The sequence below is a fragment of the Bombina bombina genome, chromosome 1, assembly GCF_027579735.1.
Source record: "Bombina bombina isolate aBomBom1 chromosome 1, aBomBom1.pri, whole genome shotgun sequence".
NCBI classification, from domain to species: Eukaryota; Metazoa; Chordata; class Amphibia; order Anura; family Bombinatoridae; genus Bombina; species Bombina bombina.
Genome location: NC_069499.1, coordinates 1,497,074,625 through 1,497,090,452, shown reverse-complemented (window position 1 = coordinate 1,497,090,452; position 15,828 = coordinate 1,497,074,625).

Sequence of the window (15,828 nt, the reverse complement as noted above, 5' to 3'; positions counted from 1 at the left end):
CAGCGTACAGACAGCAGTGGCGGATGGATGGTGTCAGGATACAATCTACTACTCGCCATGTGCTTTGGGCCCTTGATCAGTCCGTCTATCTCACGCTCCGCATCAAGTCTGCTGAGCTTGAGGAGGATAGCGGCTGTAATTTTTTCCATCTACATAGCTTTAGTCTGCTATTTCATGTGGAGTACCTTAAGTGTAGCCTTCTCCGGAGCATCCTTTGCCCCGTTACCATTTTCTGTTGGGGTACCTCAAGGCTCTGTCCTCAGTTCCCTTCTCTTTTCAATCTACACATCATAATTAGGTTCCTTTTGTATGCCGATGACACCCAAATCTACCTCTCTGCACCAGACCTAACTCCCTCCTTACTAACCTGTGTCATTAACTGTCTTTCTCATTTCTCATCTTGGATGTCCTCTCACTACCTTAAGCTGCTAAATCTCTCCAAAACTGAGCTCCTTATTTTCACCCCTTCTTCCAAAATCTCCTCCCCCCATTTCTCTATAACTGTTTATAACTCCATCATTACCCCTACCCCGCATGCCAGATGTCTTGTGGTCACACTGGACTTAGACCTTTCCTTCACTCCTTACATTCAGTCCTTGGCTAAAGCCTGCCGCTTCTACCTTAAAAACATCTCTAAATTTATACATTTCCTTACACAAGACACAACTAAGATTTTAATCCACTCTCTCATTGTTTCCCATCTCGACTACTGCAACTTTGTACTCTCTGGTCTACCAAGCTGCCGCCTATCTTCTTTGCAATCCATAATGAATGCCTCTGCCAGGCTCATCTTCCTTACACGTCGCTCTTCATCTGCTGAACCTCTCTGCCAATCCCTTCACTGGCTTCCTCTTGCCTCTAGGATTAAACACAAAATCCTCACTCTGATATACAAAGCCCTCAACTGCACTGCTCCCCCCTAAATTTCAGACCTTGTCTCCAGATACTCTCCCTCCCATCCCTGTTAGCCTGTAAACCAACTATCTTTATAGCGTTGTAGAATCTGTTGGCGCTCTACAAATACCTGTTAATAATAATACCCCACGCTCCACATCAAGTCTGCTGAGATTTAGGAGGAGAGCGGCTGTCATTTTTTTCATCTACATAGCTTGGGTCTGCTATTTCATGAGGAGTAAAGTTTGGAGCCGCATGTTATGTTAAGAAGCTACTGTACGATATGTCTCCTTTTATATAGGAGTGTTTTCTGGTGTAAATGGCGGCAGCGCTAATGTAGTTTGGCGCCATCTGCCTTTCTCCCTCATATCTTTCGGCTGTTAACCTGGCGATCGCATTGCGCGCCAGTAGATAAAGTCTTTTCACATTTAAAGAGGTTATCCGGTATTTATATTACTTTACCTCAGAGTTTTCATGGAAAATGGTGCCGCCATTTTATTTTATATGCGGTCTGTATCTCCAGCCGCGATATGTAAGTTTGGCGCGCTTCAGTTATATGTACCAAGGGATATATGGTGCGAGATTAACTTCCCCTATACTGGCTATGGGTCTGAGGATTGCCTTTTTAATGTAATTTTTAGCCTAGTAGGCATCGAATGTATGTTGATGCACTTTAGGTATTTTTTAACTTACTGGAGTCTCACAGAAATTTTTTGAGTAACTTTTACTGAGATTTCTTAGTATTTGCTGCCATCTTGTGGCAGTTCATGGTAGTTCTGGCTAAAACAGATATTCTTTTCCAGGAAAGAATACGTTTTCTAGTATCCCTTTCTCCAACATTGGTGTGTCCGGTCCACGGCGTCATCCATTACTTGTGGGAAATGTTCTCCCCCACAGGGAAAGGCAAGGAGAGCACACAGCAAGAGCTGTCCATATAGCTCCCCCTCTGGCTCCGCCCCCAGTCATTCTCCTTGCCACTCTGAACAAGTAGCATCTACCACGGGGATGGCGAGGAGTTTGTGGTGTTAGTTGTAGTTTTTTATTCTTCTATCAAGAGTTTGTTATTTTAAAATAGTGCTGGCTTGTACTATTTACTCTATAACAGAAAAGTGATGAAGATTTCTGTTTAAGAGGGCTATGATTTTAGCACAAGAAACTAAAATCCATTACTGTTACCACGCAGGACTGTTGAAACAAGAGAACTTCAGTTGGGGGTAACAGTTTGCAGACTCATCTGCTTCAGGTATCACTAGTCTCCTTCTAACAACACAGGCTAATGCTAGATGACAGTCATTTTTCCCCTCAGGGGAAACGGTAAGCCATTTTTCTTTCACCTCAGCAAAAAAGATAACAGGCTTCCCCTTTTTGTTTTTTATGCTGGTAGACACTGTTAGGGGCTAAATCGATTGGTTCTTATTACAATATTATACCATTTGAAATATTTTATAAGCTCACATACACTTGGGAACGTTTTTTAATGATCTGGCTTGTTTTAGACACCTAAATCTAGTCAGGAAGGCCCCTTCACTCTAGTGTGCTGAGGGAGGAAGCCTCATTTTGGCACTTCAGCTGTGCAGTTGAATTTCAAGGCAGTGCATGCAGATTCATGTGAGAGGGTCCTGTGGTTCAGAAAGTGACTCCAAAAGGCTTTTTTCTGTGAATGGTGACCCCCTAAGGAAGGTAAAAAGCTGCAGCAAGGCTGTAGCTGGGTTTGTGGTGTGTAAAAACGGTTAAATCCAACAATTAGCTCTGGTTTGCTTGTTTTAAGATCTAGAGTCTCCATATTTGCTGTGCAATACTTTCTAAGCATTAAGACACTGGGGTCCAAATTTCAGAAAAATCGGATATTGCCTTCATAGTTTTTTTGAACATTCAGAAATAAATGTGTCATTTTATTATTTAAAGAGACAGTAACGTTTTTGTTTAAAATCGTTTTTATTGCATTGTTTGCCTGCCTAAATCTGTTTAACATGTCTGTTCCATCAGATAACCTATGTTCTGTGTGTATAGAGACAAATGTGGTTCCCCCTTCGAGTGTTTGTGATAATTGCGCCATAGCGTCCAAACAAAATCAGGACAGCTCTGTTATTTTTCATAATGTTGCCCAAGATGATTTATCTAATGAAGGTAGTGGGGATAGCTCTACATCCTCTCCTTCTGTGTCTACACCAGCTTTGCCCACGCAGGCGACACCTAGCGCGCCAGTGCTTATTTCTATGCAACAATTATCAGCAGTAATGGATAATTCTATAGCAAATCTTTTATCCAAACTGCCAGTTTTTCAGAGAAAGCGTGATTGTTCAGTTTTAAATACAGATAAAAAGGATGAACAATCAGACGCTGACGATGCCTTATCTATTTTACCCTCACATCAATCGGAATTGGCTGTGAGGGAAGGGCTGTCTGAGGGTGAAATTTCAGACTCAGGAAAAATTTCTCAACAGTCAGAAACTGATCTAGTGGCATTTAAGTTTAAGCTAGAACATCTCCGCGCTTTGCTTAAGGAGGTTTTAGCTACTCTGGATGACTGTGATTCCATGGTAGTACCAGAGAAGTTGTGCAAATTGGACAAATTTTTAGAGGTCCCAGTGCACGACAACGCTTTTCCAATACCTAAGAGGGTATCCTCCTCTATTTAAGAAAATGTTTCCCATAGTAGACCCTAGAAGGGACGCATGGCAAACGGTCCCGAAGGTTGAGGGAGCTGTTTCAACACTAGCGAAGCGCACAACTATTCCTATAGAGGACAGCTGCGCTTTCAAAGATCCTATGGATAAAAAATTGGAAGGATTGCTTAAAAAGATTTTGTTCAGCAAGGGTTCATCCTTCAACCAGCTACGTGTGTTATTACTGTCACTTCAGCGGCGTCCTTTTGGTTCGAAGAACTAGAAAGGTCGCTCCAGAAAGAGACTTCCTATGAAGAAGTCATGGACAGAATTCACGCATTAAAGTTAGCTAATTCCTTTATATTGGATGCCGCCTTTCAAATAACGAAATTGGCGGCGAAAAACTCAGGTTTTGCTATAGTAGCGCGGAGGGCGCTTTGGCTAAAATCCTGGTCGGCAGACGTGTCGTCCAAGACTAAGTTACTGAATATTCCTTTCAAGGGTAAGACCCTTTTTGGGCCGGAATTGAAGGAAATTATTTCAGACATCACTGGGGGTAAGGGCCATGCCCTCCCACAGGATAGGCCTTTTAAGGCTAAGAACAAGTCTAATTTTCGTTCCTTTCGCAATTTCAGGAACGGACGGCTAATAACTCCACTGCCGCTAGACAAGAAGGTAACGCGGCCCAGCCCAAACCCGCTTGGAAGCCCATGCAAGGCTGGAACAAGGGTAAACAAACCAAGAAACCTGCTGCTGCTACCAAGACAGCATGAAGGGGTAGCCCCCGATCCGGGACCGGATCTGGTAGGGGGCAGACTATCTCTCTTCGCTCAGGCTTGGGCAAAAGATGCTCTGGATCCCTGGGCACTAGAGATAGTTTCCAAGGGATACCTGTTAGAATTCAAGGGACTTCCTCCAAAGGGAAGGTTCCACCTGTCTCGCTTATCTTCAGACCAGATAAAGAAACAGGCATTCTTACATTGTGTAAGAGACCTATCAAAGATGGGAGTGATAAACCCAGTCCCCTCCGGGGAACAAGGTCTAGGGTTTTACTCAAACCTGTTTGTGGTTCCCAAAAAAGAGGGAACTTTCAGGCCAATTCTGGATTTAAAGATATTAAACAAGTTCCTCAGAGTTCCATCCTTCAAGATGGAAACCATTCGGACAATCTTACCAACAATCCAGCAGGGTCAATTTTTGACTACCGTGGATCTGAAGGATGCGTATCTGCATATCCCAATCCACAAATCTCATCATCAGTTCCTGAGGTTCGCCTTTCTGGACAAACATTACCAGTTTGTGGCTCTTCCATTCGGTTTAGCCACCGCTCCCAGAATTTTCACAAAGGTGCTAGGGTCCCTTCTAGCGGTCCTAAGACCGAGGGGCATCGCTGTAGCACCTTATCTAGACGACATCCTAATCCAAGCGTCGTCTCTTTCCAAAGCGAGGGCTCATACAGACATTGTGTTGGCTTTTTTCAGATCTTACGGGTGGAAAGTGAACATAGAAAAAAGTTCACTGTCACCGTCCACAAGGGTTCCTTTTCTGGGAACAATAATAGATTCTCTGGAATTGAAGATCTTTCTCACAGACGTCAGAAAGACAAAGCTTCTAAAAGCTTGTCGAGTTCTTCACTCTATTCCTCAACCCTCCATAGCTCAATGCATGGATGTAATAGGACTAATGGTCGCAGCAATGGATGTGGTTCCTTTTGCTCGAATTCATCTAAGACCATTACAGCTGTGCATGCTCAATCAGTGGAATGGGGACTATACAGACTTGTCTCCCCAAATTCAAGTAGACCAGGTAACCAGGGACTCACTTCTCTGGTGGTTGACCCAGGATCACCTGTCTCAGGGAATGAGTTTCCGCAGACCGGAGTGGGTCATCGTCACGACCGACGCCAGCCTCTTGGGGTGGGGCGCGGTCTGGGACTCTCTGAAAGCTCAGGGCCTATGGTCGCGGAAAGAGTCACTTCTCCCGATAAACATTTTGGAACTAAGAGCTATATTCAATGCGCTCCTGGCTTGGCCTCAGCTAGCGGAAGACAGGTTCATAAGATTTCAGTCGGACAACATAACGACTGTTGCGTACATCAATCATCAGGGGGGAACAAAGAGTTCCCTAGCGATGAAGGAATTAACCAAGATAATCCAATGGGCAGAGAATCACTCCTGCCATCTATCTGCTATTCACATCCCAGGAGTAGACAACTGGGAGGCGGACTATTTGAGCCGTCAGACTTTCCATCCGGGGGAGTGGGAACTCCATCCGGAGGTCTTTGCTCAGTTAACCCAATTATGGGGCATTCCAGACATGGATCTAATGGCGTCCCATCAGAACTTCAAGATTCCTTGCTACGGGTCCAGATCCAGGGATCCCAAGGCGACTCTAGTGGATGCATTAGTGGCGCCTTGGTCGTTCAACCTAGCATATGTGTTTCCACCGTTTCCTCTCCTCTCCAGGCTCATAGCCAGGATCAAACAGGAGAAGGCCTCTGTGATTCTGACGGCCACGCAGGACTTGGTATGCAGACCTGGTGAATATGTCATAGGCTCCACCATGGAAGCTACCTTTGAGACAGGACCTTCTAGTACAAGGTCCATTCAAACATCCCAATCTAGTTTCTCTGCAGCTGACTGCTTGGAAATTGAACGCTTGATTTTATCCAAGCGTGGGTTTTCAAATTCTGTGATTGATACTCTGGTCCAAGCCAGAAAACCTGTGACTAGAAGGATTTACCATAAAATATGGAAAAAATATATCTGTTGGTGGGAATCCAAAGGATTCTCCTGGAGTAAGATTAAAATTCCAAAGATTCTCTCCTTTCTCCAAGAAGGTTTGGATAAAGGATTGTCAGCTAGTTCTCTAAAAGGACAGATTTCTGCATTATCCGTCTTGTTGCACAAACGACTGGCAGCTTTGCCAGATGTACAAGCTTTTGTTCAGGCTTTGGTTAGAATCAAGCCTGTTTACAGACCCATGACTCCTCCTTGGAGTCTAAATTTAGTTCTTTCAGTTCTTCAAGGGGTTCCGTTTGAACCTTTACATTCCATAGATATTAAGTTACTATCTTGGAAAGTTCTGTTTTTGGTTGCTATTTCTTCTGCTAGAAGAGTTTCTGAATTATCTGCTTTGCAGTGTGATCCACCCTATCTGGTGTTCCATTCAGATAAGGTTGTTTTGCGTACTAAGCCTGGTTTTCTTCCAAAAGTTGTTTCCAACGAGAACATCAACCAGGAAATAGTTGTTCCTTCTTTGTGTCCGAATCCAGTTTCAAAGAAGGAACGTTTATTACACAATTTAGATGTTGTTCGTGCTTTAAAGTTCTATTTAGAAGCAACAAAAGATTTTAGACAAACCTCATCCTTGTTTGTCGTTTACTCTGGTAAGAGGAGAGGTCAAAAAGCTACTGCTACCTCTCTCTCTTTCTGGCTGAAAAGCATTATCCGCTTGGCTTATGAGACTGCCGGACGGCAGCCTCCTGACCGTATCACAGCTCACTCTACTAGGGCTGTGGCTTCCACATGGGCCTATAAGAACGAGGCTTCTGTTGACCAGATATGTAAGGCAGCGACTTGGTCTTCTCTGCACACTTTTGCCAAATTTTACAAATTTGATATTTTTGCTTCTTCGGAGGCTGTTTTTGGGAGAAAGGTTTTGCAAGCCGTGGTGCCTTCTGTTTAGGTAACCTGATTTGCTCCCTCCCTTCATCCGTGTCCTAAAGCTTTGGTATTGGTTCCCACAAGTAATGGATGACGCCGTGGACCAGACACACCAATGTTGGAGAAAACAGAATTGATGCTTACCTGATAAATTACTTTCTCCAACGGTGTGTCCGGTCCACGGCCCGCCATGGTTTTTTTAATCAGGTTGAAAAATGTTTTCTTTATACACTACAGTCACCACGGCACCCTATAGTTTCTCCTTTTTCTCCTAACCGTCGGTCGAATGACTGGGGGGCGGAGCCAGTGTAGGATACAACCCTCTGCTTTAGAGGTTAATCCTGGGGATGGTATAAAATTACTTTTTTACTGTGTCTCCCTGGTATTTACCACCATTTGGTGGTATGTAATGCAAGATCAAATTTATTATATTTTCTCATGTATAAGGGTGCAATTTGATTTGAATATGTTGATGTCCTTTTATTCTATCCCTCTGTATATCGTATAATATAACAATAGGTGTGGTCTGCCACCTGGTGGTGTCTATTAGTTTTTCACTGTAACTATTCTTTGCTGCTTCTTCACAGCAATAGAAGTTTACAGCTATCAGAGCCATCACTGCAGTTCGGATGAGGAATACTCTGTAGAGGATATGTTAAGATAGTGATGTGAGCATGCCACTCTGACATAAATTGGCATATGACTTGTACTGCTCTGACTCTCAAATATATTTCAGCATTAAGAGTCAGTAATTCATGGGACTCTATTTTATTTATCATGTTTTCATACTTTAACATGGACACAATAGTATTATTCTCTCTTGTTGAGGTGTGATATTCTATGTCTGTGACATATAGGACACGTTTTTATAAGCTCTTCATATTGAAGTGATTCTGTAATGTCTGTGACATTGTGTTTTGTCCTGGATTATTGTATACATATAGATGTGTACGTATATAATTCTTGGGATCACCTTAGGACTGTCCGAGGATATTTTCTCTTTTTATGTTGAGAAGATTTTTTATCTTTTGATAGTGACATCCTGTATGATCTTAAATCATATGTTTTTTTCTTTCAGTGATCCTAGGTCCTTAATGATTACTTGTCCTCTTATCTATTTTAGATATGAATTCAGGATTTTTTCCATACTAACAGGTGTTGGGCCTAGGATGGTTACTTATTCCAGCTGTAGTAACCTAATGGTTAGTTAGCTGTCTAGCAAGCAGAAAGTTTGCAGTTTGAAATCAGCTGCAGCTACTTGCACCTTGAATGTGTGTGTGCAAGCTGTTTATCCTTTTTCAAATCTTTTTTTTTTTGCCTTTTATCAAACGCTTCCAACTTGCAGCTCTGTCTTTCAGCCTGTAGTCGATGGCTAGATATCAGGAAATTGCGGCGACTCCATACCTGGACAATATCTTTGTTCAAGTGCCATCATTTAATTTAGCATGATCCCATAAGTATTTTCTGTTGTTGATATTCCGCTCTCTCCGGTGGAAAGTGAATCTGAGTTCCTTGGTGTCAGGGTATGTTTTTTGAGGGCGATCATAGACTCGATCTCCATGAAGTTTTTCTTGATGGAGGTCAGTGAATTCTAACTTCTTGTTGACTATCCTTTTCTTCTGTCCTCTATCTGTCCATCAGTGTCAATGTGTATGGAGTAATTAGTCTGGTGGCTATCCGGTTTGCTCGTTTCCATCTGAGATTTCTACAGTTATGCATGCTCAGACAATGGAATGGTGACCACTCTGATCTCTCTCAGAGATTGGTCCTGGACTCAATATTAAGAGACTCTCTATCTTGATGGATTTCTCAGGATCATCTGTCTCAGAGAACTTGCTTTCTGAGACCATCTTGGGAGATGTAACCTCGGATGCCAGCCTGTCGGTCTGGGGAGCAGTTTAGGGTTCTTTAAAGGCTTAGGGCCTTTGGACCTGAGAGGAGTCTTCTCTCCCAATAATCAACTTAGTACTGAGAAAAAATCTTCAATGCTCTACAGCTTGGCCTCAACTAGGTTCGGTCTGATTTATCGGATTTCAGTCGGACATCTCCTCCTCTGTGGCGTATATCATCCACCAGGAAGGAGTTCTGAGTTTTTAGCTATGAAGGAGGTGACTCGCATTCTTCAGTGGGCGGAATCTTACGATCTCCTCTCTGCCATCCACATCCCAGAGGTGGCCTCCTGGGAAGCAGATTTCTGAGCAGGCAGATCTTTTGTCCAGGGAAGTGGGCTCTCCAGCTGGAAGTATTCTCCTGGATATCCCTCGGGTGGGGGGTTCCAGGAGTTGGATTTCATGGCGTATAGGCTAACGCCAAGCTTCCAGGGTAAGGTTTAAGATCAAGTGATTCTTAAGCAGTTCTGATAGATGCTCTGGCGTTTTCTTGGGATTTCCAACTAGCATTTTTGTTTCCTCCATTTGCCCTTCTTCCTTGAGTAGTAGCTTGTATCAATCAGGATAGGGTGTCTGTGATTCTAATTGCTCTTGCCTGGCTTCACAGGATTTGATTAGCAGATCTAGTAAATATGTCATCTCTTTCCCCTTGGAGGTACATCTGAGGAAGGAGCTTCTACTTCAGGATCCCTTCCTCCACCCTTTTCTAGATTCTCTGAACCTGCCTGCTTGGAGATTGAATGGCTAGTCTTAGCCAGGCGCTTTTTTCAGAGCAGGGCATTATTATCATGCTCCAAGCTCGTAAACCTGTTTCTCGTAAGATTATTATAAGATATGGCATAAATACCTTTTTGGTGCAAATCTAGAGATTTCTCTTGGAGTTGGGGGAGGATCCCCACATTTTATCTTTTCTTCAGGATGGCCTGGAGAAAGATTTGTCAGTCAGTACTCTGAAGGGTCAGATTTCTGCACTGTCTATTCTTTTATGCAAATATTTGGCAAATCTGCCAGATGTTCAATCTTTTGTTCAGGCCTTGATCAGACTTATTCAGGTCTGTGTTTAATCCTGTTGATCCTCAATGGGGTCTTGACCTTGTTCTTAGATTTTTGCAATAGGCTCCGTTTGAGCCTATGCATTCAGTTGCAATAGTTGTTATCCTGAAAAGATTTATTTCTCCTTGCTATTTCTTCTGCTCGCATAGTTTCCGAGCTTTCGACTCTGCAGTGTGATACCCCTTACCTTTTTTTTCATGCAGATAGGCGCTTCTAAGTACTAAGTTGGGATTTCTTCCCAAAGTGGTATCGGATCGCAATATTAATCAGGAAATTGTTGTTCCTTATTTTTGTTCTAATCCTTCTTCTCAGAAGAATGCCTGTTGCATAACCTGGATGTGTGCGTGTTCTAAAATTTTACCTTCAAGCAACTAAGATTTTAGACAATTATCTGCCCTGTTCATTGTTTTCTCTGGAGCGTAAGGGCCAAAGGCCACTTCTACTACACTTTCTCTCTGGTTGAGAAGTGTTTTTAGGTCGGCTTATGGGACAGCTGGACTGCAGCCTCCTTAGAGAATTGTAGCTCATTCCACTAGGTCTGTCTCTCCTTCCTGAGCTTTCAAAAGGAAGTTTCTGGGGAACAAATCTGCAAGTTAGCCTCTTGGTCCTCATGGCATACCTTTTCCAAAATTCTACAAATTTGATACTTTTTCCTCGGCAAGGCTTACTTTGGGAGACAAGTTCTTCAAGTGGTGGTACCTTCTGTTTAGGTCCACCTGTCTTGTTCTCCTGCCCTTTCATTCTGTGTCCTCTAGCTTGGGTATTGGTTCCCACTAGTAACTGAAATGAAATTGTGGACTCTACATGCCCGGAAAGAAAGAAATTGATCAGGTAAGAATACATTTTGTTATTTGTCAGCAGAGGTATATCTAGGGGGCTACTAAATGTAGCCACCAATCAGCAAGCGCTATCCAGGGTCTGAACCAAAAATGAGCTGGCTCCTATGCTTACATTCCAGCTTTTTTAAATAACGATACCAAGAGAATGAAGAAAAATTGATAATAGGAGTAAATTAGAAAGTTGCTTAAAATTGCATGCTTTATCTGAATCACGAAAGAACATTTTGGGTCCAGTATCCCTTTAACTAAACCAATAACATTTTTCATTTATAATGATTTTCCCTCCCTCCTCACACTTAGGTCCTTGTGCAGATCTTTTCCACTCCAATCTTCTATTCAGTGAGCTTCTTGAAACTTAGTATGAGTTGCTTATGGGTTCATAGATTTTCAGGGGAGCAATGGCATTAAAAGGACAGTAAAGTCAAAATTAAACTTTCATAATTCAGAAAGAACATGCAATTATTAACAATTTTCCAATTGCCTTCTCTTATCTAATTTAGTATCCATTGTTGAAAAGCCTGCATAGGTAGGCTCAGAAGCAATGCATTACTGTGAGCTAGCTGCTTGTCACTGTCTCACCCAGTGTATTCAGCTGAGCGCCAGTAGAGCATGACTCTCCTTCAACAAAGGATTCCAAGAGAATGAAGCAAATCTGATAATAGAAGTAAATCTGAAAATGTTATGCCCTATCTGAAACCCAAAAGTTATCTTTCATGATTATGTCCCTTTAACCCCTTTACGACCAGCGCCATACCCTGTATGACGCTGGTCGTTATGCCCTTAAGGACCAGCGACATACCCTATATGTCACTGCAGTCCTGGGCTTTTCTCTGCTATTTTTTAGTGAGATTGCGCTATTTCTGCATGCCCCACGAGTGGGGCACTGCAGAAATAGAGTTGCAGAGATAACGATGCAGAGATCCGGTGGTGCCATTCATTGGTGGGAGGGTAAGGAGGGAGGCGGGTGGTCCATCACTATAGGGGGCAGGAGGAGGGCGCCACTCTATAGCCGTTCAAGGGAAAAAATGTGCCGGTCATTAGTGATGTCATGAATAGTTCGCCTGCGAATAGTTCCCGGCGAACATAGCATGTTCGCGTTCGTCGCGGACGGCGAACATATGCGATGTTCGATCCGCCCCTATTCCTCATCATTGAGTAAACTTTGACCCTGTATCTCACAGTCAGAAGACACATTCCAGCCAATCAGCAGCAGACCCTCCCTCCCAGACCCTCCCACCTCCTGGACAGCATCCATTTTAGATTCATTCGGAAGCTGCATTCTTAGTGAGATGAGGTACAGTGTAGCTGCTGCTGATTTAATAGGGAAATCGATAGCTAGGCTAGTGTATTCAGTGTCCTGAAGGACTCATCTGATATCTGCTGTAAGGACAGCACCCCAAAAAGCCCTTTTTAGGGCTAGAACATCAGTCTGCTTTTTTTTTTTTTTCCTGTGTAATCTAATTGCAGTTGCCTGCCTGCCAGCGTGTGTGCCAGGCTCACAGCGTATACTGTGCCCACTTGCCCAGTGCCACCACTCATATCTGGTGTAACAGTAGTGTACATTTAAAAAAACAACACTTTTTTGACTGTGAAATAATAGCAGACAGCTGCCAGTACCCAAGATGGCCACCAATAAGGCAGATGGGGAGGGTTAGAGAGCTGTTTTGGGGGGGATCAGGAAGGTTGGGGGCTAAGGGGGGATGCTACACCACAGCATATGTAAATATGCTAAAAAAATAAAAAAAAAATAAAAACCTTTTATTTTAGTAATGGCAGACTTTCTGCCAGTACTTAAGATGGCGGGGACAATTGTGGGGTGGGGGAGGGAAGGGAGCTGTTTGCGAGGGATCAGGGGGTCTGATGTGTCAGGTGGGAGGCTGATCTCTACACTAAAGCTAAAATTAACCCTGCAAGCTCCCTACAAACTACCTAATTAACCTCTTCACTGCACAGCAGCATTTAGCGGCCTTCTAATTACCAGAAAGCAACGCCAAAGTCATATATGTCTGCTATTTCTGAACAAAGGGGATTCCAGAGAAGCATTTACAACCATTTGTGCAATAATTGCACAAGCTGTTTGTAAATAATTTCAGTGAGAAACCTAAAATTGCGAAAAATTTAAGTTTTTTTTAAATTTGATCGCATTTGGCGTGAAATGGTGGCATGAAATATACCAAAATGGGCTTAGAGCAATACTTTGGGTTGTCTACTACACTACACTTAAGCTAAAATTAACTCTACAAGCTCCCTACATGCTCCCTAATTAACCCCTTCACTGCTGGGCATAAAACACGTGTGGTGCACAGTAGCATTTAGCAGCCTTCTAATTACCAAAAAGCAACGCCAAAGCCATATAAGTCTGCTATTTCTGAACAAAGGGGATCCCAGAGAAGCATTTACAACCATTTATGCCATAATTGCAAAAGTTGTTTGTAAATAATTTCTGTGAGAAACCTAAAGTTTGTGAAAAAGTGAACAATTTTTTTTTATTTGATTGTATTTGGCGGTGAAATGGTGGCATTAAATATACCAAAATGGGCCTAGATCAATACTTTGGGTTGTGTACTACACTACACTGAAGCTAAAATTAACTCTACAAGCAGGGCCGGATTTCCCATTAGGCACAGTAGGCATGTGCCTACAGGCGCCTTGCAGTGAGGGGCGCCTGCCTGTCAATAATAAAAAAAAAAAAAAAAAAAAAAAAATTTTTTTTTTTTTTTTTTTTTTTTTTATGAGGGCATTTATTTTAGTAAGAATTGTGCTGCCAGGTGCCTACAAAGTCGAGTGTTTCATTGGGAATATGTTACAGCAGTTGAGGGAGCCATGAAGGAGAGAGGGGCAAAGATTAAAACTAAACCCCTCCCATTGAATTTCTAAATTCTAATTTTAAACACATTTGTTGACCCCTGGATTACATATAATCTACAACATTCCATGTTTTCCTTTGAGAGCAACATCATATGATATTTATATTTCAGAACAAAATAAATGTAACATCTGTGTGTGTTTGTACCAAAAATATCAGAGTTTACAAGATTTTTTTCCCTACATTTTATATTTTCTTCCACTGGCTGCACAGGTTGTTGATGGTGATGAGCTTGCATGCTGCTAGTTTTAATATTGCTATTGTTTACACAAAACTGTGTTTGACTCCAACAAAATGTTAAGCACATAGTCAAAGTCATCTCCAGAAAAGCAATACACTAATGGCTTGTCAATAAACATGTCCTATGAGCCCATCTGGGTCTGCACAGATGTGTATTGCTGTCTCAGAACTGACATTGACTATGTGTTTAACTCTTTTGCAAGAGGCTAACACACTTCTCTGCAAGCACTAGTGCAATAATAAAATGCCCAGCAAACTGTCACATTTGATGTCCCTTTAAATAGGGTTTTCTTTAGAATATTTTGCATTAAAAGTTTAACATGATTTGTTTTTGTTATACATAATAGAAATTGTATGGCCATTTGAGTCAAGTGAATATTGATTTTTGGTGTAGCTTCCATTACAACAAATATTGCAATTGGTGTGTGTATTTGTGTATCTCCATAAAAGGGAAAATGTAATTTTACATCTAATATTTATTTTTAGTTGTCCTAAATAATAATAAAAAAAAGTCCTCATTTTTTCCACTTTTTTCTAGGGGGGGTGGGGGGGGTGGGGGGGGGCGCTTCAGGTTTTTGTGCCTACAGGCACCTGAGATGTAAATCCGGCCCTGTCTACAAGGTCCCTACATGCTCCCTAATTAACCCCTTCACTGCTGGGCATAAAACACGTGTGGTGCGCAGTGGCATCTAGCAGCCTTCTAATTACCAAAAAGCAACGCCAAAGCCATATAAGTCTGCTATAATGGCATGTCTGGCACACAGTGTTGGGGCAAGGGTCCATCTGACCACTGATACCTGGTCTGCAAAGCATGGTCAGGGCAGGTATATCACCTACACTGCGCACTGTGAAGCGGGCATAACCCTTACACTACCTGATAGATACGACATCATAACTGATGTTTTAAAGCACGTTATTGCAAACAATTTAGGAATGTTAGGTGATTTATGCCCTTTATGGATTAAAACCAGACTCTGCATCAACTATGTAATTTTCCGTGGGAGTTTTGCCATGGATCCCCCTCTGGCATGCCACAGTCCAGGTGTTAGTCCCCTTGAAACAACTTTTCCATCACTATTGTGGCCAGAAAGAGTCCCTGTGGGTTTTAAAATTCGCCTGCCTATTGAAGTCTATGGCGGTTCGCCCGGTTCGCCCGTTCGCAAACATTTGCGGAAGTTAGTGTTCGCAGTTCGCGAACCCAAATTTTTATGTTCGCATCATCACTACCGGTCATGAGTCGCAGTGAGGGGGGAGGAGGGAGGAGAGGCAATAAAGTATCATCTGTGTGATCCGTTGGGGGAAAGTGATCTGGGAGGGGGGAGGTTATTGAGTGGGAGCATCTAAACTACTGAAAAAAATTGGTACTTAAATTATTAAAAATATTTTTTTCCTTGTTTGCAGCAAACTGCCAAATGGCGGCAAATAGGTAGTGGGGGGGCGGGTTAGAGATCTGTTTGGGGGGGTCAGGGAGGTTGGGGTTTAAGGGGGGATCCAACAGTGCAGCATATATATAAATAAATAAGTAAATACATCCTTTTATTTTAGTACTGGCAGACTTTCTGCCAGTACTTAAGAAGGCGGTGACAATTGTGATGTGGGGAAGGGAATAGAGCTGTTTGAGGGGGGTCATGGAGGGATGAGGGGGTGGGATGTGTCAGGTGGGAGGCTGATCTCTACACTAAAGCTAAAATTAACCCTACAAGCTACCCTTCACTGCTGGGCATAGTACAAGTGTGGTGCGCATCGGCATTTAGTGGCCTTCTAAGTACCAAAAAG